The sequence below is a fragment of the Bombina bombina genome, chromosome 7, assembly GCF_027579735.1.
Source record: "Bombina bombina isolate aBomBom1 chromosome 7, aBomBom1.pri, whole genome shotgun sequence".
Taxonomy (NCBI): domain Eukaryota; kingdom Metazoa; phylum Chordata; class Amphibia; order Anura; family Bombinatoridae; genus Bombina; species Bombina bombina.
The window spans coordinates 179,215,601-179,242,321 of NC_069505.1; positions in this window are offsets into that span (position 1 = coordinate 179,215,601).

Sequence of the window (26,721 nt, forward strand, 5' to 3'; positions counted from 1 at the left end):
GCAGCAGTTTAGGGGTTAATAAGTATAAAGTAGGTGGCGGCGGTGTAGGGGGGCAGATTAGGGGTGTTTAAACTCGGGGTACATGTTAGGGCGGCGGATTGAACACCAGGTGCGCTGGGCCAGAATAGTGGCGAACGTACCTGGTTGTTCTTCGATAACTTCCAAAAGTAGTGAGATTGTGCTGAACTTGCGCTCAGAACATCTGGAGTGACATAACCATTGATCTGTGTCGAATTGAGTCCAGCGGATCGTAGGTTACGTCACTATATTCTACTTTTGCCGGTCTGTAGGGCTTGATAACTATGGTGAATCAGCCTCGCCACAAATACGCTGCGGAATTCCAGCGTATTTGCGTTTGACGGCTTGATAAATAGAGGCCTGTGTGTGCACTACTATTACTGGGAGTCAAAGGGGGTAAAAAACCCCCACTGTTTTCTGTTACTGGCAGTCTTGGGTGTTAAAAAACTGCCACATGTGTAGTCCTCATTGTCAAATCACTAGTGTGTATGTGTGTTACTTGCATCTTAATTAGATAATGCATGATTTGTATGTTGCTGGCAGCCAAACGGGATAAATTACTGTTTTGTGAAAATATACATGGTGGGATCAAGGTTCTAGATTGTAAGTTCCCATAGTAATAGGGCCCTCAACTCCTCCCGTATTTGTTTGTCACATTTTGTCTTGTCTCTTACAAATTTGTTTTATTGTTTTATTTAAACAAATTGTATCCATGGACAGCGCTGCGGAATATGTTGGCGTTTTATAAATAAAGTTTATTAATAATAATAAAGGAAGAGCTTTTGTGGGGCTATTGTGTGATCCCACCTACCAACTGCATCCAGTCCCCCACAGGTTGTCCAGCCGGCAACCCTAAGGTGGGACACAGTGACACTGATTCATGGTATTTAAACAGATACATAAAACAGACTAAAAAAAAACAAGTAAAGACGAGGGAACAATACTGCTCAAGGTCATTCTTATATTTAATGTAAATCTGGTACAGTAATAAACAAGTTACATTTAACCCAAGAATCATTTTACAAATGTGCCCGTGCTTGATTGAAACTCAGCTCACCTTGATATTTAACAGTTAGGTCAGTAGTTTCTAAGCGGTGTTTGACCTACAGCGTCACATGAGCTATTGAATATTTTCTGCTGATAAATATGACCTTTGGCCTAGAAAATGTGGAGTGACCGGCTATCAATTCTGACACATTGTCAGTTCAGGGCTGAAACCTAAACTACTAATCTGCTTATGTTTGAGCTTGCTGGTAAATATATAATTCCACTGCAGTAGCTGTGCATTCCTATGCGGCTTCATGCTGGTTCTTAAAAACAAAAAAAGATTGTGATTCTTCTACATCTGAGTGTATTAGAGTATGTTTGAGAGACAGTGCATGAATGTGTGCGAGGCTGTGTGTGTTAGTGTGTAAGATAGAGTGTGTGTGTGAGAGTGTGTTAGTGTGTGAGAGCATTATTGTCTTTGTGTATATATGTGTGTGTGTGAGAGAGAGAGAGAGAGAGAGAGAGAGTGTGAATGTGAATGTGTGTGAGAGTGTGTGAATGTGTGTGAGAGTGTGTGTGTTAGTGTGTGAGAGACAGTGTGTGAATGTGAGAGTGTGTGTGTTAGTGTGAGAGAGTGTGTGAATGTGAATGTGTGTGAGAGTATGTGTGTTAGTGTGTGAGAGAGAGTGTGTGAGTCTGAATGAGTGTGAGAGTGTGTGTGTTAGTGTGTGAGAGAGAGTGTGTGAGTGTGAATGTGTGTGAGAGTGTGTGTGTTAGTGTGTGAGAGAGAGTGTGTGAATGTGAATGTGTGTGAGAGTGTGTGAATGTGTGTGAGAGTGTGTGTGTTAGTGTGTGAGAGACAGTGTGTGAATGTGAGAGTGTGTGTGTTAGTGTGAGAGAGTGTGTGAATGTGAATGTGTGTGAGAGTATGTGTGTTAGTGTGTGAGAGAGAGTGTGTGAGTCTGAATGAGTGTGAGAGTGTGTGTGTTAGTGTGTGAGAGAGAGTGTGTGAGTGTGAATGTGTGTGAGAGTGTGTGTGTTAGTGTGTGAGAGAGAGTGTGTGAATGTGAATGTGTGTGAGAGTGTGTGTGTTAGTGTGTGAGAGACAGTGTGTGAATGTAAATGTGTGTGAGAGTATGTGTGTTAGTGTGTGAGAGAGCGTGTGTGAGTGTGAATATGTGTGAGAGTGTGTGTGTTAGTGTGTGAGAGCATTATTGTCTTTGTGTGTGTGTGTGTGTGTGTGAGAGAGAGAGAATGTGTGTGAGTGTGTTACAGTGTGTTAGCATGTGTGTGAGAGACAGTGTTTGAATGTGAATGTGTGTGAGAGTGTGTGTGTTAGTGTGTGATAGAGTGTGTGTGTGAGAGAGCATTATTGTCTTTGTGTGTGTATGTGATTGTCTTGCGTGTGCGAGAAACAATGTGTGTGAGTGTGTTAGAGTGTGTGTGTTAGTGTGCGAGAGAGTGTGTGTGAGAGCGTTATTGTCTTTGTGTGTGTGTGAGTGAGAGAAAGAATGTGTGTGAGTGTGTTAGAGTGTGTTAGCATGTGTGTGAGAGACAGTGTGTGAATGTGAATGTGTGTGAGTGTGTGTGTTAGTGTGTGAGAGAGAGTGTGTGTGTGAATGTGTGTGAGAGTGTGTATGTGTTAGTGTGTGTGTGTGTGTGTGTGAGGGAGAGAATGCGTGTGTATGTTAGAGTGTGTTAGCTTGTGTGTGAGAGACAGTGTGTGAATGTGAAAGTGAGTGAGAGTGTGTGTGTTAGTGTGTGAGAGACAGTGTGTGAATGTAAATGTGTGTGAGAGTATGTGTGTTAGTGTGTGAGAGAAAGTGTGTGAGTGTGAATATGTGTGAAAGTGTGTGTGTTATTGTGTGAGAGCATTATAGTCTTTGTGTGTGTGTGTGTGTGTGTGTGTGTGTGTAATTGTCTTTGTGTGTGAGAGAGAAACCATGTGTGTGTGTGAGTGTGTGTTTGTGTGTGTGACAGAGTGTGTGTTTGTGTGTGTGAGAGAGCGATATTGTCTTTGTGTGTGTGCATGTGTGATTGTCTTTTTGTGTGTGAGAGAAAGAATGTGTGTGAGTGTGTGAATGTGTGTGAGAGTGTGTGTGTTAGTGTGTGAGAGAGAGTGTGTGAATGTGTGTGAGAGTGTGTGTGTGTTAGTGTGTGAGAGACAGTGTGTGAATGTGAATGTGTGTGAGAGTGTGTGTTTTAGTGTGAGAGAGAGAGTGTGTGAATGTGAATGTGTGTGAGTGTGTGTGTTAGTGTGTGAGAGTGAATGTGTGAGTGTGAATGTGTGTGAAAGTGTGTGTGTTAGTGTGTGAGAGAGAGTGTTTGAGTGTGAATGTGTGTGAGAGTGTATGTGTTTGTTAGTGTGTGAAAGAGTGTGTGTGTGTGTGTGTGTGAGAGCATTATTGTCTGTGTGTGTGTGTGTGTGTGTGTGTGATTGTCTTTGTGTGTGAGAGAGAAACAATGTGTGTGAGTGTGTGTTTGTGTGTATGATATATGAGTGTGTGTTATTGTCTTTGTGTGTGTGTGCATGTGTGATTGTCTTTTTGTGTGTGTGAGAGAGAGAAAGAATGTGTGTGAGTGTGTGTGAATGTGAGTGTGTGTGTGTGAGTGTGTGTTAGTGTGTGAGAGAGAGTGTGTGAATGTGTGTGAGAGTGTGTGTGTGTTAGTGTGTGAGAGACAGTGTGTGAATGTGAATGTGTGTGAGAGTGTGTGTTTTAGTGTGAGAGAGAGAGTGTGTGAATGTGTGTGAGAGTGTGTGTTAGTGTGTGAGAGAGAGTGTGTGAATGTGTGTGAGAGTGTGTGTGTGTTAGTGTGTGAGAGACAGTGTGTGAATGTGATTGTGTGTGAGAGTGTGTGTTTTAGTGTGAGAGAGAGAGTGTGTGAATGTGAATGTGTGTGTGTTAGTGTGTGAGAGTGAATGTTTGAGTGTGAATGTGTGTGAGAGTGTGTGTGTTAGTGTGTGAGAGAGAGTGTGTGAGTGTGAATGTGTGTGAGAGTATATGTGTGTGTTAGTGTGTGAGAGAGAGTGTGTGAATGTGAATGTGTGTGAGAGTGTGTGTGTTAGTGTGTGAGAGACAGTGTGTGAATGTAAATGTGTATGAGAGTATGTGTGTTAGTGTGTGAGAGAGAGTGTGTGTGAGTGTGAATATGAATATGTGTGAGAGTTTGTGTGTTAGTGTGTGAGAGCATTATTGTCTTTGTGTGTGTGTGTGTGTGAGAGAGAGAGAGAGAGAGAGAGAGAGAGAGAGAGAGAATGTGTGTGAACGTGTTACAGTGTGTTAGCATGTGTGTGAGAGACAGTGGGGCCTATTTATGAAAGGTCTTGCGGACCTGATCCGACAGTGCGGATCAGGTCCGCAAGACCTCGCTGAATGTGGAGAGCAATACGCTCTCCGTATTCAGCATTGCACCAGCAGCTCCCAAGAGCTGCTGGTGCAACGCCGCCCCCTGCAGACTCGCGGCGGAGGTGTCAATCAACCCGATCGTATTCAATCGGGTTGAATTGCGGCGATTCCTGTCTGAAGACTCGCCAGAAACACGGCCCTTCAAGCTCCATACGGAGCTTGATAAATGGGCCTCAGTGTGTGAATGTGAATGTGTCTGAGAGTGTGTGTGTTAGTGTGTGAGAGAGTGTGTGTGTGTGTGAGAGAGCATTATTGTCTTTGTGTGTGTATGCGATTGTCTTTGCGTGTGAGAGAAACAATGTGTGTGAGTGTGTTAGAGTGTGTGTGTTAGTGTGTGAGAGAGTGTGTGTGAGAGCATTATTGTCTTTGTGTGTGTGTGTGTGTGTGTGTGTGTGAGTGAGAGAATGTATGTGAGTGTGTTAGAGTGTGTTAGCATGTGTGTAAGAGACAGTGTGTGAATGTGAATGTGTGTGAGTGTGTGTGTTAGTGTGTGAGAGAGAGTGTGTGTGTGTGTGAATGTGTGTGAGAGTGTGTGTGTTAGTGTGTGAGAGAGCGTGTGTGAATGGGAATGTTTGTGAGTGTGTGTGTGTTAGTGTGTGAGAGAGAGTGTGTGAATGTGAATGTGTGTGAGAGTGTGTGTGTTAGTGTGTGAAAGAGAGAAAATGCGTGTGTATGTTAGAGTGTGTTAGCTTGTGTGTGAGAGACAGTGTGTGAATGTGTGTAAGAGTGTGATTGTTAGTGTGTGAAAGAGTGTGTGTGTGAGAGCATTATTGTCTTTGTGTTTGTGTGTGTGTGTGATTGTCTTTGTGTGTGAGAGAGAAACAATGTGTGTGAGTGTGTTAGAGTGTGTGTTTGTGTGTGTGAGAGAGCGATATTGACTTTGTGTGTGTGTGTGTGTGTGTGTAATTGTCTTTTTGTGTGTGAGAGAGAGAAAGAATGTGTGTGAGTGTGTGTGAATGTGAGTGTGTGTGTGTGAGTATCAATGTGCAAATTTATGTGCTATTATACATAGGGGCCGATTTATCAAATGTCTGTCCGACATAATCCGCTCAGCATATGCTGTCGGCATTTAACATTGCACAAGCAGTTCTGGTGAACTGCTTGTGTAATGCCGTCCCCTGCAGATTCGGCCGCTAGCAGGGGATGTCAATCAACCCGATCATATGAGATTGGGTGGAATGATGTCTGCCGCCTCAGAGGCGGTGGACCAGTTAAGGACCAGGGGCACGATCCGATATACAGCGTAGTTTTCGGCGCAAGCGAGGGAACCCGCGCCGCCCGTAGTTTCGCCTCGCACATCAGTGTATCCAATATACCCCGCCGGCAGTTGCTAAAGTGCCGTAAGTCGGACAAACTAGCGATGTCCAGAAATAAGAGTAAGTACATATTTCTGGAGTCGCCAGTGACTTACGGCACTTTAGAAACTGCCGGCACCTAAAAAAACTAACTAAAGTCATAAATCTCCCATAACTGTCTAACACGCCTCCCAAAAATAGCCCAACACACATACCCCTTTATCCGCAATCCCCCCTCTCACTCCTAACAATAAATGTATTAACCCCTAGACCAACAACCCCCAACAACGCAATAAGCCTATCCTAGTATTAACCCCTAAACCGCTGCTCCCGGACGCCGACGCCACCTATATTAAATATATTACCCCCTAATCTGATCCCCCTACACCGCCGCCACCTATATTAAATGTATTACCCCCTAATCTGATCCCCCTACACCGCCGCCACCTATATTAAATATATTACCCCCTAATCTGATCCCCCTACACAGCCATCACATATATTAAATATATTAACCACTAACCTGATCCCCCTACACCGCCGCCACCTATATTAAATATATTAACCCCTAATCTGATCCCCCTACACCGCCGCCACCTATATTAAATATATTACCCCCTAAACCTAAGTCTAACCCTTACACCCCCTAACAATTATTATTTAAATAAATCTAAATAATATTAATATTATTAACTAAATTATTCCTATTTAAAATTAAATACTTACCTATAAAATAAACCCGAAGATAGCTACAATATAATTAATAGTTACATTGTAGCTATTTTAGGGTTTATATTTATTTTACAGGTAACTTTGTATTTATTTTAACTAGGTACAATAGCTATTAAATAGTTAATAACTATTTAATAGCTACCTAGTTAAAATAATTACAAAATTACCTGTAAAATAAATCCTAACCTAAGTTACAATTACACCTAACACCATACTACAATTAAATAAGTTACAAATACACCAAACACTACACTATCAATAAATTAACGCCTAGATTTAGAGTTTTGCGGCCAAAGGGGTGCGTTAGCTACGCGTTTTTTTTTTTTCCCCGCACCTTTTAAACAACGCTGGTATTTAGATTTCTCAGAAGGGCTGCGTTAGGCTCCAAAAAGGGAGTGTACAGGCATATTTACCGCCACTGCAACTCTCAATACCAGCGTTGCTTACGAACGCGGCCAGCTTCAAAAACGTGCTCGTGCATGATTCCCCCATAGGAAACAATGGGGCAGTTTGAGCTGAAAAAACCTAACACCTGCAAAAAAGCAGCGTTCAGCTCCTAACGCAGCCCCATTGTTTCCTATGGGGAAACACTTCCTAAGTCTGCACCAAACACCCTAACATGTACCCCGAGTCTAAACACCCCTAGCCTTACACTTATTAACCCCTAATCTGCCGCCCCTGCTATCGCTGACCCCTGCATATTATTTTTAACCCCTAATCTGCCGCTCCGTACACCGCCGCAACCTATGTTATCCCTATGTACCCCTAATCTGCTGCCCCTAACACCGCCGACCCCTATATTATATTTATTAACCCTTAATGTACCGCCCCCAACGTCGCCGCCACCTACCTACAATTATTAACCCCTAATCTGCCGACCGGACCTCACCGCTACTCTAATAAATGTATTAACCCCTAATCCGCCTCACTCCCGCCTCAAAAACCCTATAATAAATTGTATTAACCCCTAATCTGCCCTCCCTAACATCGCCGACACCTAACTTCAAGTAATAACCCCTAATCTGTCGACCGGACCTCACCGCTACTCTAATAAATGTATTAACCCCTAAAGCTAAGTCTAACCCTAACCCTAACACCCCCCTAAGTTAAATATAATTTAAATCTAACGAAATAAAATAAATCTTATTAAATAAATTATTCCTATTTAAAGCTAAATACTTACCTGTAAAATAAACCCTAATATAGCTACAATATAACAAATAATTATATTGTAGCTATTTTAGCATTTATATTAATTTTACAGGCAACTTTGTATTTATTTTAACTAGGTACAATGGCTATTAAATAGTTAATAACTATTTAATAGTTACCTAGTTAAAATAATTACAAAATTACCTGTAAAATAAATCCCAACCTAAGTTACAATTAAACCTAACACTACACTATCAATAAATTAATTAAATAAACTATCTACAATTATCTACAAATAAATCAACTAAACTAAATTACAAAAAAAACCCACTAAATTACAAAAAAAACAAACACTAAATTACAAAAAATAAAAAAAGATTACAAGAATTTTAAACTAATTACACCTACTCTAAGCCCCCTAAAAAAATAACAAAGCCCCCCAAAATAAAAAAATGCCCTACCCTATTCTAAAATAAAAATTTAACAGCTCTTTTACCTTACCAGCCCTTAAAAGGGCCTTTTGCGGGGCATGCCCCAAAGAAAACAGCTCTTTTGCATTTAAATAAACATACAATACCCCCCCCCCCAACATTACAACCCACCACGCCGGGTATCACCGATCCGTCCAGAAGAGGGTCCGAAGTCTTCATCCTATCCGGCAAGAAGAGGTCCAGAAGAGGGTCCGAAGTCTTCATCCTATCTGGCAAGAAGAGGAGATCCGGACCGGCAAACATCTTCATCCAAGCGGCATCTTCTATCTTCTTCCATCCGGCGCGGAGCGGGACCATCTTGAAGCAGCCGACGCGGATCCATCCTCTTCTAACAACGTCCTAAGTCCGAATGATGGTTCCTTTAAATGACGTCAACCAAGATGGCGTCCCTCGAATTCCGATTGGCTGATAGGATTCTATCAGCCAATCGGAATTAAGGTAGGAAAAATCTGATTGGCTGATTGAATCAGCCAATCAGATTCAAGTTCAATCAGATTGGCTGATCCAATCAGCCAATCAGATTGAGCTCGCATTCTATTGGCTGTTCCGATGGTCCCACTCCGCGCCGGATGGAAGAAGATAGAAGATGCCGCTTGGATGAAGATGTTTGCCGGTCCGGATCTCCTCTTCTTGCCGGATAGGATGAAGACTTCGGACACTCTTCTGGACCTCTTCTTGCCGGATAGGATGAAGACTTCGGACCCTCTTCTGGACAGATCGGTGATACCCGGCGTGGTGAAGACAAGGTAGAAAGATCTTCAGGGGCTTAGTGTTAGGTTTTTTAAGGGGGGTTTGGGTTAGATTAGGGGTATGTGGGTGGTGGGTGGGTTGTAATGTTGGGGGGGGTATTGTATGTTTATTTAAATGCAAAAGAGCTGTTTTATATGGGGCATGCCCCGTAAAAGGCCCTTTTAAGGGCTGGTAAGGTAAAAGAGCTGTTAAATTTTTATTTTAGAATAGGGTAGGGCATTTTTTTTATTTTGGGGGGCATTGTTATTTTTTTAGGGGGCTTAGAGTAGGTGTAATTAGTTTAAAATTCTTGTAATCTTTTTTTATTTTTTGTAACTTAGTGTTTGTTTGTTTTTGTAATTTAGTGTTTGTTTTTTTTTGTAATTTAATTTAGTTGATTTAATTGTAGATAATTGTAGATAGTTTATTTAATTTATTTATTTATTGATAGTGTAGTGTTAGGTTTAATTGTAACTTAGGTTAGGATTTATTTTACAGGTAATTTTGTAATTATTTTAACTTGGTAGCTATTAAATAGTTATTAACTATGTAATAGCTATTGTACCTGGTTAAAATAAATACAAAGTTGCCTGTAAAATAAATATTAATCCTAAAATAGCTGCAATATAATTATTATTTATATTGTAGCTATATTAGGGTTTATTTTACAGGTAAGTATTTAGATTTAAATAGGAATAATTTATTTAATAAGATTTATTTTATTTTGTTAGATTTAAATTATATTTAATTTAGGGGGGTGTTAGGGTTAGGGTTAGACTTAGCTTTAGGGGTTAATACATTTATTAGAGTAGCGGTGAGGTCCGGTCAGCAGATTAGGGGTTAATACTTGAAGTTAGGTGTCGGCGATGTTAGGGAGGGCAGATTAGGGGTTAATACTATTTATTATAGGGTTTTTGAGGCCCCGTCGGCAGATTAGGGGTTAATAATTGTAGGTAGGTAGCGGCGACATGGGGGGGGGGCAGATTAGGGGGTAATAAATATTATGTAGGGGTTGGCGATGTTAGGGGCAGCAGATTAGGGGTACATAGGGATAATGTAGGTTGCGGCGGTGTGCGGTCGGCAGATTAGGGGTTAAAAAATTAAATAGAGTGGCGGCGATGTGGGGGGGCCTCAGTTTAGGGGTACATTTGTAGTTTATGGGTGTTAGTGTACTTTAGAGCACAGTAGTTAAGAGCTTTATGAACCGGCATTAGCCCATTAAGCTCTTAACTCCTGACTTTTTTCTGCGGCTGGAGTCTTGTCGTTAGATTTCTAACGCTCACTTCAGCCAAGACTCTAAATACCGGCGTTAGAAAGATCCCAATTGACGTAAAGGGATCTGCGGTATGGAAAAGTCGCGGCTGGAAAGTGAGCGTTAGACCCTTACCTACAAGACTCTAAATACCAGCGGTAGGCCAAAACCAGTGTTAGGACCCCCTAACGCTGGTTTTGACGGCTAACGCAGAACTCTAAATCTAGGCGTAATTAAACAAACTACAATTATCTAAACTAAAATACAATTAAATAAACTAAACTATATTACAAAAAAAACAAACACTAAATTACAAAAAATAAAAAAATATTACAAGAAGTTTAATCTAATTACACCTAATCTAAGCCCCCTAATAAAATAAAAAAGCCCCCCAAAATAATAAAATTTCCCTACCCTAAACTAAATTACAAAAGTAATCAGCTCTATTACCAGCTCTTAAAAGGGCCTTTTGCGGGGCATTGCCCCAAAGTAATCAGCTCTTTTACCTGTAAAAAAAAGAACAATCCCCCCACACATTACAACCCACCACCCACACACCCCTACTCTAAAACCCACCTGATCCCCCCTTAAAAAAACCTAAGTCTAACCCCCAAGTGGTCTTTACCTGTCCTGAAGACTGTCGACTCTGGAACTGAAGACCGGCCACGCTGGAACTGAAGATCGGCGACGCTGGAACTGAAGACCGCGGAGCCATGGAGCGTGGAGGATCCTCTTCATACGATCTCCGCCGTACACTGAATAGGAATTCAAGGTACGCGATTAAAAATGGCATCCCTTGAATTCCCATTGGCTGATTTGAGCCTACAAATTCAAATCAGCCAATCGGATGAGAGCTACTGTAATTCTATTGGCTGATTTGAATAGCCAATAGAATAAGAGCTACTGTAATTCTATTGGCTGATTTGAATAGCCAATAGAATTACAGTAGCTCTTCATAACTGTTGTTTCCGGCGAGCCTGAAGGCTCGAGCGGAAACAGGGGCATCGAGGCCATTTGGCCCTTGATAAATTGGCCCCATAGCGTGTACTCTGCAAAACAAATTGTTGCTGTGCTGTGTACAGTGAATGCATGTTCTGCTTTGGCCTGAACTAAAGGTGGCAGCCCTATATGTATCTATAAATATGTTTATTTGAAAGATGTGTTTGCATTACTATTATGTATATTATTATTATTATTATTATTATTATTATTTGTTTTGACAATATCAATTATGAAAATACTGTTTACTGTCATCTTTGTTGTCCACTTTTTCTGATTTATTTCATGTAGTGTAAAAATATTTGTACTTTATATTTTATATTTATAGTTTATATTTCTAGTGTAAATGAAAGGATTAAATGTAAGTGGTTAAATATCTTTTTATTGTGCAATACATTTTTATTGTTAACATGTTTGCACAAAATTGTGCTTTGTCTCTGTGCTTTACCATCTTTGCGTTGGATTTTTGGCCAAAGTTTGGCAACTGTTAAACGCTAATGGGCCAGATTACGAGTGGTGCGCTGTTTGTGGTGTGGTGGTGAGCGATATCGGGTTCATAGCAGCTGTTTGCGTGTGTGGGAAGGAGAGCTCGTATTACAAGTTGAAAGCAAATGCAAATGCGTGAGCGCAATTGCAATTTATGCTACAATGATTAACTCGACCTCAACGCTCAGCGTGAGGCAAAAAGTTGCACAAAATACATAAAAAATACATTTAAAAGTATAGTTACATTCATACTAATACTGTCCAATAAAAATAATTTAAAAAAAATATTTCACTGAAATATTTTAAGGGCTCAAAGATATGAGGTCTCAGGTGCTACACAGGACTTTAACATAAATATACATACATACACATGTCTAAATATATATAAATGTTTATATGTGTGTACATATGTATTTATATATGTGTATATATGTATTTACAGACATATATACACAAATAAACACATAAATACATATGTATACACATATAGACATATATATATAAGTGCATTGGAGCCCTTTGCTAACAAGTATATGAAAACATGTTAAAGCATATTTATGCAATATTCATTTTAATTAAAGTGTTATACTGTATATTTACTGTAAATATTTTACATTCCAATGTTCTGCACATAGCACAATATGTTCTGTGTATTTTTAAATATATATTCCTTTATATAGCTGCATATATCTATACCTATATATAATCATCTATATCAACAGGTATATATAGTTTACACAATATGTTCTGTGTATTTTTAAATATATATTCCTTTATATAGCTGCATATATCTATACCTATATATAATCATCTATATCAACAGGTATATATAGTTTACCAAAAAATATCATATATATATATATGTGGGACAATAAGGGATGTGTATCAAGCGCTGTCTAGGACATAAAAATGTCCAAAAAATGTAATGTGTATAGTATTATGGTAAACTTAAGCTGCTATACTTTAAATGTTATACTTGGTACCACTAGCAAGTATGGTAATTTGAATGTGCGTGAAGGGAAAAGAGGGAGCGCTATAGGAACCAAAATGGTTAATATTATTATTATTATTATTATTAATAAAGGGTCGTATAGTTTGTGGTCATTCAAATGTTTTAATGATAACGTGGTCAAAATAGAGGGTAGAAGACCACTTATATAGAGGTATACCCCGCTCATACAGCGAGTTAGGGACCGGAGCCCCGCTGTAAAATGAAAACCGCCTTAAAGTGAAACAAGGCAGTTTTAGCTTTCTTTTCACTTGCCAGTGTGTTTAAAAACTTGAAAGCATGTTTGAACTAACTTATATTAGGTGTGCAATAGTTCTACGTTTAGTTTAACACTAGTACAGCACAGTATTTAATTAGTATTTAATAAATACTGTACCTGAAAAATACTGACAATTACTATAGTAAAATTTGCCAGACTATAACATTGAGACAAAGATTGCACTGTAATGCTGTAAACAGAGTGAACTAATCATAACAACATGGTGCCAGTCACTTTTTTCGAAAATCTCCCGAAGATTACAGCACTGTTTCAGAATCCTTGGAGGTTGAACTTCAGCTCCACAAAGCGCTGTATTAGCGAAGCGCTGTAAAATGAAGCGCTTTAAAGTGAGGTATACCTGTATGTGTGTTTGAGAGATAAATTCAATTAAAAAAAAATCCTGATAAAAAAAGTGGGTTATTTATATAATTGTATTATTTTATTTTATTGAAAAACCCAGTGGGTAAATAAATATCACTGGAGCCAATAGTAAATTGAAGTCCAAAAATAAGGCAATAATATATTAAAACCATTTTTAATATGGAGAAGTGTAGGACTCACTGTACACTTGCCAAGGTCACTGATTGCTGAAAATGGCAGATGTGTAATGAGTTCAAACGCTTAAAAGTGAAAGTTTATTATGTGTGATAAAAAACAAAAAACTCAAACATAAAATTCACAATAAAAAGCAAGGAATTATTCTGGGTCTGGGCTTACTGACATAGTTTTAACTCGTGAAAAGTATGAAAAGTCAGATCCCAGACCAAAGAAACAACCGAGGAAATAATAATACAATAAAGAAATAAAATTCACAAAAAAATGTAGAGTCCACATCAATTAAAAAATGCTAATTAAAAATGCTACTATTGTCTAAGTAACAGGGCTTAAAAACAGGTGGAGCCTAATATAAATACCTGATGTTATATAGATATAAAAGTTCCCTAAAACAACGGAGTCTCATCTATTGTGGTAAATAGTATGATCAATGTAAAATTCACCAGGGCGCAACAACAAAAAATATATATATATATTATGTGTATAAATGATTCTAGGATGGTGGAATCGAAAAAAAATATACTTAATGCCTAAAAAGGTGTATCACTTATCTGTATATCTGAAAAGCGGTGGTATATAAAATGCAAGAGCCAAGAACACGCCGGTGTGTGTGGTTTCGGTGAAACCTGTGAAAGTGACGGCACTTGTTATCGCGATATCTTACGTGTTTCATGGGTCCTATGCCCACTTCGTCAGAGAATGGACCCACTTCCATCCTGGCTCTTCTTTTATTTTTGGAGACCAGGAGTCCTTCCATTTTAATTGTGGGCTATTTTTAAATTATAATTTGTAATTATTTCACTAAAATCGTGATGTTTAAGGACTTATATATCAAATTATGTGTTTGGAACCAAATGATGTTTCCATTTTGATTGTGTGCTATTTTTCCAATTTTAATATGTAATTATTTTGCTAAAATAGTGATGTTTAAAGGCTTAAAAACTTAAATTATGTGTTTGGAAACAATTGGTGTATGGAATATTCCACAGGATCAGTTTTGTGCTGTTCACAAGGAACCATATAAAATATAAATATAAATATTAAAAAAACTAAATAGAAGAATTATGAAGAAAAAAAAACAAAAAAAAAAGCGAAGGTGGAGATAGGAATGGGATTTTCAATGGTTTCATTATACAGTACATATAGGGAATATATGTATGAACCATAAAAATATTTTACAAATATACAAAAATTTATAAAATATATGAATATATAATGGATGATAAAAACTAAAAAGAAAAGAAAAATGACTAATTATACATATGTATACATAATTGTAGGGAATGGCTGTGCTAGCTGTGTTTTTTGTTTGCCTATGGTTTATTTTTCATAAGAAAATATTTTTGTTGGTGTCTGACGAAGGGGATAACACCCGGAAAAAATACAAGAAATAAAGGTAACGATTTGAAAAACCTGGCGAGTGCATCCTTTTCTCCACTATCTATTTATATATATATATATATATATATATGTATATATATATATATATATATATATATATATATATATATATATGTATGTATGTGTGTGTGTGTATTTATGAATAAATATAACACATTCTGATATGGAAAGAACATTTGAATGTGAAATATTCATATTTTCATGTTGGGTTAGAGCACTTGACAAAATGCAATCGACTTTGCGTGCAAGTAGGGTGTTGTTTTTCTTTTTAATGACACAATGAGTCCACGGATCATCTAATTACTATTGGGAATATCACTCCTGGCAAGCAGGAGGCGGCAAAGCTGTTAAATATCACCTCCCTTCCCTCCCACCCCAGTCATTCTCTTTGCCTACATTAGAGCAAGGAAGGGGTAAAGTTAAGTGTTAGAAAAAGATTCTTCAATTAAGAGTTTATTATTTTTTAAGCAGTGCAAGATTGTGCTGCTTTGTCCTAGGATGTAGCCGTAGTCCATATCAGTCTCTTCAGTAGAGCAGTGGTGGCTTAAGAGCAATGGGAACTTGTGATGCTGCCCTAACTCTGAAAGCCTGAGTAAAATTACTCAGTCTTTTTTCTTTTTTCACAGGTCCATGGGAGGGAGAGGACCTCTCAAAACTGGGAGCTGCCTTGCTGTCGGGCAGATTAGGATGTGGAGATTGTTGTTCCTTCCTTGTGTCCTAATCCTTCTTCTCAGAAGGAACGACTTCTGTACAATTTAGACGTGGTACGTGCTCTAAAATTTTATCTACAGATGACTAAAGATTTTCGTCAGTCTTCTGCCTTGTTTGTGGTTTTCTCGGGAAAACATAAGGGACAGAAGGCCACGGCTACTTCTCTTTCTTTTTGGCTGAAGAGTATCATACGTTTTGCCTATGAAACTGCTGGACAGCAGCCTCCTGAGAGAGTTACGGCACATTCCACGAGGGCTGTTGCTTCCTCATGGGCATTCAAAAATGAAGCTTCTGTGGGACAGATTTGCAAGGCTGCAACTTGGTCCTCTCTTCACACTTTTTCAAAATTCGAAAAATTTCACACTTTTGCCTCGGCTGAGGCCGCTTTTAGGAGAAAGGTTCTTCAAGCAGTGGTGCCTTCCGTTTAGGTTCCCTGTCTTGTCCCTCCCTTATCATCTGTGTACTCTAGCTTGGGTATTGATTCCCAATAGTAATTAGATGATCCGTGGACTCATTGTGTCATTAAAAAGAAAAATATATAAAAGAAAATGTATGCTTACCTGATAAATGTATTTCTTTTTTGACACAATGAGTCCACGGCCCGCCCTGTTCTATAGACAGGTTGTTGGTTTGCTATAAACTTCAGACACCTCTGCACCTTGTTGCTTCCTTTCTCTCCTTTACTTTGGTCGAATGACTGGGGTGGGAGGGAAGGGAGGTGCTATTTAACAGCTTTGCTGTGGTGCTCTTTGCCGCCTCCTGCTGGGCAGGAGTGATATTCCCAATAGTAATTAGATGATCCGTGGACAGATCGTGTCAAAAAAGAAATAAATTTATCAGGTAAGCATACATTTTCTTTTTTTCTCCACATTTCTTGCTCCATTAGCTTCTTTGGGGGAATACTTTAATGCGGTCACAATATTCTATATATGGCTTTTTGTGCGTGTCGGGTTAGCACAAAAAGCCATATATAAGTAAAAAGTAAAACTTTTTACTTGTAACTTGTAATACGCACATTACCCAACACACGCAAAAAGCTTACTTCTAGTTAACGCATGAGCGGGGGCGATAAATGGTGCTCCATTTGTAATCTATCCCAATATGTGCAGTGTCAAAATGGAGCTGATAATACTAAGCTGCCACATAGCAAGTGCTAAAAAAGTATGTATAACTGTTGATAAGCATTGAGTTAAAACTGTACTTTTAATGGTTAAACACTTCCAAATATTCATTATTGGCCACTGTGTAAACACAGGCTTTATTCATTTTCCTCTTTGCATAAAAGTACTATGGAATCTTATACTTTAGTCCAACCCTACATTATAATATTGTTTATATGGACAATTCCCTTTCCTCTGCATTCCTATGATATGTCTTTAAAGGAATATGCAAGTAAAAATTAAACTTTCATGATTGAAAGAGAGTGTGTAATTTTAGCTACAATCCACAGAGTCTAAGGATTCTATCTTTGACCACTAGGAGTTATCCTAGAGCATTCTGTTAGACTGCTGCTGTCTCAACACCACATGCTCTGATAAATTAGGCCACTCCCAATTCTGGGATATCATTGCGCTTTTCCCACTGTTTCAGATACGCTTTACTTTTATAGATCATGGATCGAGTAAAGTTGCCACAAGCAGGTTTTACCCCCACACTCAAAATAGTAACCTCATTTGCATGACTTTATCAACAGCCAATACTAGAAAGCTGTTAAACTGAGGTTTAAAATATAATCAGACAGTGCACAGGAAAGAATACGTGGTACAGTACAGCCAACAAAATGAGAAACAGAAACATAAAACTACCTCCTAGTTCCTGCATTGTCCAAAGAAAATAGTCCATTTGGCTTGGAATATCCTGAGCTGATGGACATCCCTCAACATGAACTGGAGATATGTGTGTCCTTTTTGTGCTCCTCACCCCATTCAGAATTAGAAAGAGGGATTAGAACCAATCCCAGACATCCAGCCCTGAGCATCATCCTAGTCTCATCAAATTACTGTCACACACAGCTGGTGCCTACGCCAATCACCATATCTCCCTCCAAAAAAGAGACATGAATATCTGGAGTGCTCGAGCACTGGGTGCTACATGGTGGGGGGTGGGGTGCTGTGCATGTTGTCAGTTTAGGTTACATTATATGCTGTCCTAGGTCTCCAAGCTAAGGTGAGCAAGGTAGGGTGCAAACAGTGATAGGGGGTTACCTGAAGGTGGGGGATACACAAAACAATCTAGTCAAAATTAAACTTTCATGATTCAGATAGGGCATTTAATTTTAAACAACTTTCCAATTTACTTTATCAATAAATTTGCTTTGTTCTCTTGGTATCTTTATTTGAAAAAGCAGGAATGTAAGCATAGGAGTCGGCCCATTTGTGGTTCAGCACCCTGGATAGCGCTTGCTGATTGGTGGCTACATTTAGCCACCAATCAGCAAGCACTACAGAGGTGATTAACCAAAGATAGGCTGGCTCATAAGCTTACATTCCTGCTTTTTTCAAATAAAGATACCAAGAGAACAAAGACAATTATATAATAGGAGTAGATTAGAAAGTTGCTTAAAATTGCTACTCTCTCTGAACCATGAAAGAAAAAAATTGGGTTCAGTATCCCTTTAAATAAACTTTTACTATCAGCCAATAAATAACTGTCAAAATCAGTTGTGTTTTCTGATGGAATAGAATGGCTTTGAAATGTTGCAAATAGGAGATGCTTTGTATAAGTCTTTTAATAGACTCAAATAGATTCATATTGATTGAATTATTATTCTGTGTTTTTACAGTTATTTCCAAATTGCATATATTTACCAAATGCCAGATAAATTATTTTAATCCCAAATTATAAGCATTTAAACATAAAATCCAGGTTTATAATGCAGTGTTCTACTGATGCCAACTGCTGACGCGCACAACAACAGTTTTGTTTTTTTCACTTCCAAAGTGAACATCTAAAATATACTGATGTGTTTTTACACAAGGATCAGGGTCGGCTCCAGAACAAATGAAATGGGGGGGCATTTTTTTTTCCACAAGGGGGCACGCATTTAAAAAGCATGTATGAGAGTCAAAATAAAAGCAGACCTACTGTGGCAGTCCAGAGGTTGCATTTTTCAGATCTCTTTCTGTGCAGGAGTTAGATTTGTTTATATTTCTGGAAGTGCAGGGGTTACATTTGTCATATCTCAATGTGTGTATGTGTATATATATATATATATATATATATAAATAAAATAAAACAACCTTGGGGACAAATAGGAGATGTTTTAAAGCATGTAAATAATAAACATAAGGCTATTTCACTCATTGTCCCACAGCTACATTTGAAGTGTGTGTATTTGAGCACCTATAATCTGACACACATTTTACACTGATCACTGCAGATAAAGCAGGCACAATGCTTGTTTTGTGTGACCTGCAGTGGGGAAACTAACGGCTAGATTTAGAGTTTGGCGGTAGATGGGGTGCGTTAGCTACGCGTGGTTTATTTCTAACGCACAGAGTTTTTTAACGCGGGTATTTAGGGTTTATAAATAACCATTTAACGGTATTCCTAACGCGTGTATTTCACACGCTGAATCCCGCCCGCGTTAGACAGTCTCCCATAGAGATTAATGGAAAAACAAACAAACACGCTTTTTTCATCTAACACTCGATCTCACGAGAAATACGCACAGCTCGGTCATATGACGTATACCACATAATGCACAACAATAACACGCCGCAAATGTCACAACAACAATCACAAAACAAAGCACATAAGCATTACACATTCAGAAGCGGGGGGAAATTTAATAAAATAAAATACAGGGAATACGCATATCATTTAAGATGCGGAAATACGGAAAATAACAACAAGGAAAAAAAAATCACAATCATACACTAGCAAAATACTCGCATTCAATATTACTATATATTAGGACAAACATACATATACAACACTTCACTAATACCACACCATCGCAAATTAACATTTACACATAATACTATGGGACAATGTTATAGAAAACAAGCACTATGACATCATCGCATTCTACACATTCCACAAATACTAACATCGAAATGAGCATGCGCAAATTCACACACCTAATACACATTGCACAAATACTAATTACTAATAAAGCACATCTGAACACAATTTACAACGCAAACCGGTACATCATTAAACATTTACACAGGGTATATAAGCACCACACAAGCATGGCTTCTTTGACTGTGTTGCTGGTGGGTTTTTGGAGATTGGAGCTTTGAGATTTTGTGCATTATTGTGAGTGAGTTAGTGTGAGAGAGTCAGTTAGTGTTATCGTGAGTGAGTTAGTGGTAGTGTGAGTTATTGAGAGTTAGTGGTAGTGTGAGTTAGAGAGTTAGTGGTAGTGTGAGTTAGAGAGTTAGTGGTAGTGTGAGTTATTGAGAGTTAGTGGTAGTGTGAGAGAGTCAGTTAGTGGTAGTGTGAGTTAGTGGTAGTGTGAGTTAGTGAGCGACAGTTGGTTTGGGTGAGTGTGCGAGTGCTTTTTCTGTACACTTAACACATTTACACGCAAACACATTCAATACATACATACACTTATCAATAACACTACATACACTCCATACCCCATACCCTCTCATAATACACTCCATACCCCATTCCCTGTAGTCCCATTCCCTTTCATCCCATTTACTCTTATCCCATACCCCATCCCATCCCCTAGTTACATTTAGTTTACATATCCTCCTTTTAGTCTTCTTCTTCATTTTGTTTATTTAAATACTCCTTACCCTCTTTTATTTAAATCCCTTTCACACTTTCAGCACTTTTTTGGTCTTTTTAGTTCTTTATTTTGACCCCCTTTCATTTGGTCACACTCACTTTTTGTTTGCTTATTTGGGGTTTAGTTTAGGGAAGAGATGGAGGGCAGGCAGGGGAGAGGTAGAGGGGGGAGGAGAGGGAGGGGGAGAGGAACAGGACAGGAAGGGGGGCAGGAAGGGGGGCAGGAAGCGGGGGTGGAAGCGGGGGTGGAAGCGGTGGGTGGACCCAGCCACTTTGTTCAAGATGAACAAGTGGCTGGGCCCAGTGGCGGACAGAGTAGGGCTTCACAGTCCGGGAAACAGAGGGCATCGTCACAGGGGAAGGCCAAGGCGACTAGGGAGGCAAGGTTTTCTATGGAGGAGAAGGAGGCCCTCGTAGAAGCCTATATGGCCAGGTATAGGAGGCTGCAGCATCAGAAGACCACCCCGACTGAGAAGAGGAGGCTCTGGCAGGAGATAAGGGATTCAGTCAATGCAGTGGGTGGACGGAATAGAGATATGGACTAACCCGGGAGTCCCAACATGCCGCAGGAACCGGTGGCGGCCCTGCACTGGTAGTCGAGTACTGCCGATGGGAGGAAATGTTGCGTCCCAGCATCTCCAAGGTGGATATAGTCGTATCGGAGGAATCGATACCGGGAACCTGCCATTCTCATCTGACGATAAGCTCATTTAAGAATAAATTAACATACGAATGTATTTCAAGGGACACTATACGCAAACATTTCCTTTCATGATTAAGGTAGAGAATACAATTTTAAACAACATTCCAATTTACTTATATTACCTAATTTGCTTCATTCTTTAGATATACTTTAATGAAGAAATAGCCATGCACACGGTGAACCAATCACAGGAGGCAGCTATGTGCAGCTACCAATCAGCAGCTACTAAGCATATCTAGATATGTTTTTCAGCAAAGAATATCCAGAGAATGAAGCAAATTAGATAAGAAAAGTAAATTAGAAAGTTAATTATAATTGTATGCTCTTTCTAAATCATGAAAGATAAAACATTGGGTTTCATGTCCCTTTAAGGATAAGATTAATGCTATTACGCTGTTTAACACATTATTACGTAAACGCATTCACAATTACTTTGCGGTTACATTAGTATCTAGGCTATAGGTTAGGTGTGCATTTAAACAGACTGAAAACAAACGCTAAAACATTCAGATTGACCAGAGATATCACAAACACGGTTTTGAAAATGCGGAAATCGTATTGATTGTTAGATTTCAAAGTGGATTAATGAGGCTGCATTTGTAATTGTATCGTAAGCGAAATAATTTAAAGCTTTATTTGTAAATATGCTAATATATACATTTATTTCTTTTTCAAATATACAGAGTCTGGGGAGGAGGCAGCACAGCAACTACCGGCTCCTCCTTTTCCCCGGGATGAGAGTGGTGGGGATGAATCTCCACCTCGGAGGGAAGAGGCCCCCCTTGACGAAGAGGCCCCCCTTGACGAAGTGGCCCCGGAAGCAGAGGAAGAGGCCGCGGAAGCAGAGGAAGAGGCCCCTCAAGCACCAGCAGGCCGCCGTGCACCAGCAGGCCGCTGTGCACCAGCAGGCCGCCGTGTACGGGCACCCCGCCGTGCACAACAAGAGGAAATAGCGGAGGTGCGGGTTCTACTAGACTACATTGACCAGATGCGTACCTCCCGGATCCAAAATATAGAAGGCAGAAATAGAATTATTGAAGGCCAAAACCAAATCATTGAAGGCCAAACCCAAATCATACAGCTCCTTACTCGAATAGAAGAAGGCCAAAACAGAACCTTTCGACTCCAACAAGAGATGTTTAATTTCTTCCGGGAGGCACATGCTGGTCTGCCTCCTGCTGGTCTGCCTCCTGCTGGGCCTCCTGCTCCTGGGCCGCCATCTGCTGGGCCTCCTGCTCCTAGGCCGCCATCTGCTGGGCCTCCTGCTCCTGGGCCGCCATCTGCTGGGCCTCCTGCTCCTGGGCCGCCATCTGCTGGGCCTCCTGCCGGTCCATCTGCTCCTGCCGGTCCATCTGCTCCTGCCGGTCCATCTGCTCCTGCCGGTCCATCTGCTCCTGCCGGGCCATCTTCTCCTGCCGGGCCATCTTCTCCTGCCGGGCCATCTTCTCCTGCCGGGCCATCTTCTCCTGCCGGGCCATCTCCTCGGCCATCTCCTCCTCCTCACCTTGGTCGTCCCAGTACTCTTCCTTCCACTCTTCCCACAACATCTCCAATGAGAACTCGTCGGAGGCGGCAGTTGCCCCTCCCAGAGCCTCAGCCCCGTGGGAAGAGGGGAAGGAAGAGGAAGTAAGTATTTGTTTTCATGTTTACTTATTTTTTATTTAATGTGTAATGGATAGGTATGTGATGATGTGGTTTTCATACACTTGTGGACCACACTCTGTATATAATCTACTTCTATGGGACCGGGTCCATGGAGGCAGATTGTTTGCAGAGTGTGGGTTATAAGTGTGTGAAAACCACATCATCACATACCTATCCTTGTTCATGATATTGATTGGTTTCTGTGATGTGATGTCCAAACTGTTTCCCTAATCGCAAACAAAATTACCATTACAATTATCCATGATGGCATATTACTGTTTGAATGCCAATAACACAGCTTAAAGGGACAGTCAGAACATTATTGATTACAAAGAAAACACTGTATTACGCATTATCAAGTTTTAAACAACAAAACATGGAGAAATACGTGTGACTTATGTGCTTACCCTTGTATCTATGCCTATAAAAAATGACCACTTATTTGTTGTTCTGACATAACAACATTTTAGACAATCAATGATCAATACATGGTAAATATGCTGTATGAGCTCAAGGTTTTATATATACAAATGCTCTCAAAATGCCCTCTAGTGGTCAAATTGCATTCTGATTACATGCACTCTTCAAGCTCTAAGAAATGAGCACACGAACCTCATAGGTTTAGCTAGCAAATAAACACAGAAAAATGATTAATTGGTGAGAAACCTTTGATATCATTGATATTACAAAATTGTCTTTTTTAATAATGCAAAACATTATTTGTTTTCTAGACTGTCCCTTTAACAAAATTACATATGTTAACATATAATATTTGGTGATTGTTGGTATATCTACATGTACTTGTTCAAACAAGAAATATTGCTAAAAGATTTATATTGACGTGTTAAATAAAGTCTATTTTCTTAAAGAGACATTATTGTGTTTGTTTGTTTTTAGAAAGACATTTGTTTTAACAATGAATATGGTTTAAAGTCCTTTTAGAAGTGACAAAAAAAAATATGCTAACAATAATATATTTAGAGATTAAACAATCTGGAACTCATACATGATACAAAAATCAACATTTGCATTAAAGGGACAGTATACAATCTTTTTAACAGAACTGCATGCAATAGATACTACTAGAAACAACAAGATTAACATATACTGATATCAAAATCAATATTAAAAAGCTTTAAACACTTTCAAAGAAAATCGGGTTATCTCTATTGAAAATATAGATGGAAACCCCATTACAACCGTAAAACAAGACAATACCCCATCATTAACATATGAATAGACCCTTTACACAAACAGGAGAAAGCTGGAGATGGTACTCACATGAAACTTTGAGGCTTGGCGAGGAGTCTGAAAATTACTTAAATTTTATTTGAACAGAAGCAAAAGTAGACGTGTATTTGGTAAACAATGGACTATATAACTAGAGACAAAATAAAATATTTTGGTTTTTAATGTGAGTGTCTAATGAACCTTTAATAAAATATACGACGAAATTACATTTAGAAGAAGTCGGCATCATATATTTATCATATGATAAAGATAAATGCATATTGATTACTTTATTATAATACAATAGCGCATATTTATGAATTCGATATCTTTAAAATTAAACACAACAGTCATTTTTCATACAAAGGAACATATTGTTGACAAACATATTAAACAAGATGGACTATAGAGATTTGCACTTGCCTCGAAATATCTTATGCATGAAAACATTTTGCTTTCATTCGTTTATTCAACCAGACATCCAGCAAAAGAGAATGTGGTGGTCTTTATCAGCTATGGGTCAACAATGTAACATGATGCACATAATCCATATTCGCCATGGTTTTAAACTTGTCTTCTCATTCACAAACGTGAATACAATCAGACGTTTTTTACACCTTTGCATGTGACGTCTTAATTAACATGGCGCTTCCTTGATCACGTAAGAACGCAATCCAATAAAAGGCTCATCTTTGATCGCGTGAAAACGCCATCCAATAAAAGGCGCATTCTTGATCACGTAAAAACGCAATCCAAGAAAAGGCGCATCCTTGATCGCGGAAAAACGCCATCCAATAAAAGGCGCATACTTGATCGCGTAAAAACGTCAGTCAATACAAAGAATCATTGGACAGCCTGGCAGGAGACGTCTTAAGCAACATGGCGCATCCGAGATCGCTGAAAAACCGCAGCCAATACAAGGACTCAGTTGATAGCTTGGCATATCAATAAGAAACATATTTATATTTTAGTAACTAGTATGTGTCTATATTGCTATCTAGGAATGTCACGATAGATAATGAAATACTGTGATCTATAAAACATAATACATTATCGAAAATAAGGAGATATTTCATTAGAAGCAGAGGATTTATAACTAAACTATTTAGCAAGCAGCATGTTTTAAGTACAAATTAAATCAATATTGCTTACACGATTATGTACGACATTGCAATTTGAAATATATTGTTACAATAAATGTAAATATTTGGATTATTGTGTTTCCTGTCCCTTTAAAAGAAAATTAATGCTAGGAGATGCATTAGTAAAATAGGGATGTGTTAGATATTATATGTTAAAGGGACAGTCAACCCCAGAAATTGAATTTTAAAAAATATAGCTAATCCCTTTATTACACATTACTTATTTTTGAACAACAAACACAGTTATATATTAATATACATTTTACTTCTGTTATTATCTTGTATCTAAGCTTCTGATGACTGCCCCATTATTTAGGTTCTTTCGACAGACATGCAGTTTAGCCAATCAATGCTCACTCCTAGGTCACTTTACGTGCATGATCTCAATGTTATCTATATGAAACATGTGAACTAATGCCTTATAGTAGTCAATATTTTTAAAACATTAGAGGCAGTCTTCAAGGTCGAAGAACTTAGCATATGAACCTCCTCTGTTTACCTTTCAAATAACAATAACAAGAGAACAAAGCTAAATTTTGAATAAAAGCTAATTAGGTTGGTTAAACTCGCATGCCCTATTTAAATCATCAATCATCTTTTCGGACTTGACTGTCCCTTTAACTATAGCTATGGTGTATATCTTTAACATTTAAAAGATACACATGAGAAATACATATGCCATTGATGTTTTAAGATATGTTTAGATTGTTTTGGAATAACAATAATGACACATGTATTGATCAAACGTGTCATTTATTCAAGTTGAAATATGGTCAGCCTACCTCTAGCCATATATGGGAGGAGAAGTATTTTTTACAAATATTTTGAAAAACATATTCCTCATCTAAAATATGCGCATTACACACAGATATTGATTTGGTTACACTACTACAATAAGATAGAATTGAAATTTAAATACATGTGCTGTCAACATTACAATAAGATTGTTTATTAATAAGATTATATGTCCTTGTTCATGTAAAAAGGACAAAAACGCTTTAGAAATGGAAATCCATTCATTAACAATTGTGGTCAGCATCACTTAAAGGGACATGAAATTTAAAAAAAAAAAGAGGATACACAGAGAGAATACTATTTCAATAAAATGAACACTTTACAGGGATTATCTCATTGTATCAATCTTCGGATCATTTGTTAAAGGTGCATCAATTCACGCAGAGTTTATAAATAAACACATGTATGTGAAATTTGCAATATACATGTATATACAAAAATAACAATCTATATATACATATATAAAAGAATTACTAATCATAATCATGCAATGATAAAGCTTTACGAAAAATATATAAAGACAAATAATAAAATTAAATTGGAGATGTTAATCTTAAAGTCATTTACAATTGTATTACATATATGATTCAGGAAGCACCATTATTTTTGCTAAGGTCCCTTTAAGGATTAACCAGATAAACTAGAGATTTCAATCAATGACATGAATAAAGAGGACAAAGAATCGTGGAATGACATGTCTTTTATTAGTATGTCAGAAAACAACGTTTATAAATAATCTTTTAAAGATCCTGAAAATTGGAGCCATATGACAAGGTAAAAGAGTGCATCACAGTCCATGAAGAGAGTTGCCAAGGGCCAGCATAGCCCCATTGGAGCCATATGACAAGGTAACAGAGTGCATCACAGTCCATGAAGAGAGTTGCCAAGGGCCAGCATAGCCCCATTGGAGCCATATGACAAGGTAACAGAGTGCATCACAGTCCATGAAGAGAGTTGCCAAGGGCCAGCATAGCCCCA